We start from the raw sequence: 4,793 nt of genomic DNA, 5'->3' as shown, positions 1-4,793 counted from the left end.
TTTCACTAGGCGCTAAAAGCATCAAGACAAGACATTGGTTAGTCAGTTTGGCGGTGTCTTTTGACTCCACCAGCTATAGTGGTTGAACACCACCACGTTTCCCCACGAGGGGGGACAGCGCTCACTTTACCAGGTCTTCAACCTAGAGGGTCTGAATAAGAAGCTGATACCATTTTTGGACATGACAGTCTGGCAAGGGGCAGTGATTATACTCGCTAACAGAGCAGATGGAGAGGGCAGGAGAGTAAGGACTAGTTGAGGGGTATTGAGAAGAGGCAGTGGAAGTGGTGGGGAGTTTTCAAGACTTTTGCACGCTTCTCAGAGCAATTTAGGCATGGAAGCAATGATGCCTGTAAACCCACAGACTGGCGTCTTGCATGTGAGAGATGTTACCCTGCGACCCTGCAGGAAATCTAAAGGACTTCATCCTACAAGCAACTGCAAGACTTCTCCATTAGCACAAGTGGCAAAAGCCTTCAGGCCGACAGCATGGAGAGGGGAGGGCTCTGGGCCCAGCTATGCAGGGTGCATTGCGACTGTCTGCAGATTGCATGCACCTGGGCAACCTTGCAGATAACTCCTCACTGTCAGTCTTCACAATGGTGGTCCTGGCTCCTCCCACTTCCATTGGTCAGCGCCCACATCCTATACACCTTCGCAGAAAGCACTGGGTAGGCTTCTCTGCTCATCATCCCCTACTCCATCTCCCACATTAAAAAAAAACCACCCTAGCCATACCACTGTCTCTGCCACATTGGCCAATAAATCAGTGGTCTCCCGAGCTAAATGCAAGGATGGCCACAGTTTGAATCAATGAGCCAAGGCTCCTCAGGTGGGGCTCAGGTGTGCTCTGCAGATCACAAGGGACTTATTACACACACATGCTCACCAGCAGCTTGCACTTGCACTACATGTCGGCCCCTATGTTAAGTCCAACCCTGTCCTTCCTTCTGCTTTTCCCCCTCATTGCTTTCCATGGGGACAGTTTGCAGATCTCATCTGAGGCAGTCTAAGCCAACACTGGCACTAACATCACACCTCCTCCTCCACACCAGGATCCTGAGCTTTATTAAATCCCCCTGTTTGCTTCTGGGTCAGTCCTCAAACTCCTTGGCTGCTAACAGCATCTTTACATCCTCCTGGGCTGTTTACTCACTGCTCCCAAGACTGTTTATGGCCTACTTACTGCTTCCCAATAGCTCTGCAAGCAAGAAAGGAAGAGAGACTGCATCCCGACAGCAAAGCCATTAAGCACCAGAAGGAAACATTCAGTTGCCTGCTATTAGAGGCTCCATCCAGATGGAGTTTCTGATACAAAGCAGAGCCTTTTCTTCCAGCTTGCCTGAAATCCTCTTCGAGGCATGATGGAAGACTAGCGAGCCACTAATAAGGTGCATGCTCCTCACCCCAGCCCTTCCTCAGGAGTCTGTGGTAGGTAGGCCCTTTCAAATGGCTACATGATAGATTACTAAAATCTGCAAAGCAAACAGATTTGATTTTGCCACAGACCTCAAATGAGCTCTCGATGCACATGCAGAGAGTGCCCCTGCCCTGTGAAGCCCACCTCTGAGCACACCAAGGAGGGATTGTTCCCAAGAAGGTGGAGGTCCAGACAGATGGAAGTCATTTCTCACATCCATACGGGGGGGCGTTGCAGAGATGGGAATGGCATCTAGACCTCTAGTCCTGGCCTGGTGCCATCTTTCTTGCCTTTCCTCAATTCTTACCCATGCGGGGGATATGCCACTTGTCAGGGTGTCTCTGTGCTGGGAGGATGGACGGATATAAACCAAGTGGGGGTTATTAGGCTGGATGATGTTAACCAACCAGCCCTTCAGGCTATGTGCAACTGAAAAGATACAAGGGACTTCAGCTGTGCAAAACAGATGCCAGGGGCTCCATATTTCCCCTCTTTCCATTGTTTTCCCCAATTCATTAGGGATGTGGAGAACACTTTCAAAGTCCTAGAACTGATAAGGCACTCAAAAGTTATCTTGTCACATAGACAGCCAGTAGGAAAGACCATGCCATTGACAGCCTGGGCTCACAAATCTCAGCCAGTCACTTTTTTACAGTTCCCAGGGCATGTCTACACCACGTCCGCTGCGCCCCATGATGATGCCCCCATACCCATCCTTCCCATCTGCTCCCACTTGTATGCTACAAACTCAGAAGCACATTGGTTAGCGCACTCCAGGGATGCTCCCCCATGGCTACTTAAGACCTCCAGCCCCAGTGTACTTTGGTGTCCCCAGATCAGCTTCAACAACACATTTCCAGGTCTGAAGTGTGCAGGTGTGAGCAGGGAAGATGGTAAGCTTGCAAGCATTCCTGCCTGGGCACACCGAGTGTGCAATGCAGACATCCCCATAATTCCAGGTGTCCCGGGGCCAGACCTGATTTGTGCTAGGCACTGTACAAACACAGAACAGAAAGGAGATCCCAGGCTCTAAAAGCTACCATTCAGTGGCTTTTTACTTTACTTGGCTTTTGCATGGGAGCAAGAGCAAAAGGGTGGGGGTGGGGAAATATCTATATCTGGCTGGGGAAGTGAAGGAAGCAAACATTTAAAACAATTCTAGGAAGCTGCACTATTATTAATGTTATTTATTACACAAAGTTGCATTAATATTCCTATAATTATTAATGCATAAAGCTGTAGCATTATTAAGTATTAAAAGCACTACATAGCATGGCATTACTATTAATGCTGACACTATTTTAATATATTAATATTATTACTGCTTTGTTTTATAGCTTACTTTTTTGCTTGGAAATAAATATCGAGGGAGAGTTCCCTGCTCCAGATTAAGGCATAGTTATTTACTATTTCTATGATGGTAGCTTTGGTAAAGTCTAATCAAGGGTTGGGGCCTCATGGACACAGAACACAATGCTTGCTTCAAAGATTCAGCATCAAGGTATCAGGCAGGGCACTTGTAATATGTAGTGGCTATGTAGCAATTTTCAGCATTAGATCTCAAAGCACTTTACAAAGTGGGTCCAGTACCACTTCTCCCAGTTGACAGAGTAGGGCCCACCAAGGCACAAAGAAGTGAAGGGCTTTGCCCAAGTTCATTCAGCAGACCAGTGTCAGAGGCAGGAGTAAGACCCAGGGCTCTTGAGTTGGAGACCGCTGCTCTAGTCACAAGTCACACCGAGCCAGCAAACTAGCAGACAAGGGGCTCTGTTTAAATGGCTCTCTGAACATTTCCCATGGTGGGGAATCAATTGAGCAAGAAATGCTTTAATTCAGCAGCACACCTGCCCTCACTTGAGAGATGTGCCTTCCAGCCTACCCATTGGGAGGGCGGACAAGCCAAAACACCCACTCCATGATCCTATTATTAATACTTAATAATGCTGCAGCTTTATGCATTAATAATTATAGGAGCATTAATGCTACCCTGTGTAATAAATAACATTAATAATAGTACAGCTTCCTAGAATTGTTTTAAATGTTTGCTTCCTTCACTTCCTGAGCCAGATATAGATTTCCCCCCCACCTTTTTCTCTTGCTCCCATGCAAAAGCCAAGAAGAGTAAAAAGCCTGAATGGCAGCTTTTAAAATCTGGGATCTCCTTTCTGTTCTGCATTGGTTGCCAACCTTTAGGGAATATACTTTACCACTTCATCAGATCTCATACCATGACCTGCCAATAACCTCGCCGCTCAGCGATGGGCAGGGGCCATATGTTATACTGTCAGCAGGACAATTGAGGCTCAGAGAAATCAGAGCCACAGATACATTGAGATGTTGTGGGCATGTTACTATATAAACTAAATTATGCCAGGCTGTATCCCGGCTTCATAAATTCTTCAGGCTAAGAGGCTATCCTGATTTGGCTGTAAATCTGCTATCTTGTGCAGAAGAGTCAGCATGACAGAGGGTAAATGAGACAATTTGGGGGAGGGGGTGGTGTTCCAGACAGAGGGTTTAAAATTGCCCAAGGGGGAATTACTGTAAACCCTTTGGCTGGTTGTACCGGTTAACCTTTCCAGGCTGGCCTAGAGACAGAGGATCAGTCTAACCACAGAGGGGAAAGCTGCAGATGAATAAAAGGGCAAAATTATCACCGTGACCAGAAGGAGCAGTGGAGCCCTTCTCAAAAGGGATTTGTTGTACCTTGAGTTCATCTTGGAAATGCAATAGTGAGCTGCCCAACACCCCAGGCAGGAAACTAGTACCGTTGTCTCCATTTTACAGGTTGATTTATGGAAAGGTGAGGGGCTCTGCCAAGAACAGAGAGAGAGTCAGCAGCAAAGCCACAAACACAACTCGAGAGTCCTGACTTCCAGCCTTTATTCTACCAAGGAGACTAGGTTGTTTAGGAACTTCTTCCCCTTGGCAACCTAAATCCCATTGATTTTCAGAAAGATGAAGGACCTAAGCACCTTAGGAGCTTAAGTCCCATTTTCTAAGATGACTTAGGCCATGCCTACATGGGAAGTTGAGGGCAAGTGCAAAACATGACATGCAACGCTTCCAAGAGAAGCGCTTCACGGTTGTTCCTCTTTGTTCTGCGGTCCTTTCTGAAGCAGGGTGGCCATTTTTGAAGCCCTTCATTGCTTGTGTCCATCTGCACTTGCACTTTTCAGACTGCTTCACAGATTACATCCAGAGATGTAGCCAACTCATTCAGTGCCCAGGGTATGGGGGTTGGGTGGGGAGGACGGAGAGGTACGGCAACCACTGCAAAGGGGGGTGAGGAAGGGAAGTCTTACCTGCCCAGGCTCTCTGCACAATGAAGGCAGCTGCTACTGCAACTGCCGTAGCCATGTGGGCTCCAGTA

The sequence above is a fragment of the Alligator sinensis genome, unplaced genomic scaffold (assembly GCF_000455745.1).
Source record: "Alligator sinensis unplaced genomic scaffold, ASM45574v1 scaffold547_1, whole genome shotgun sequence".
Taxonomy (NCBI): domain Eukaryota; kingdom Metazoa; phylum Chordata; order Crocodylia; family Alligatoridae; genus Alligator; species Alligator sinensis.
Note: the sequence above shows the minus strand (reverse complement) of the source record.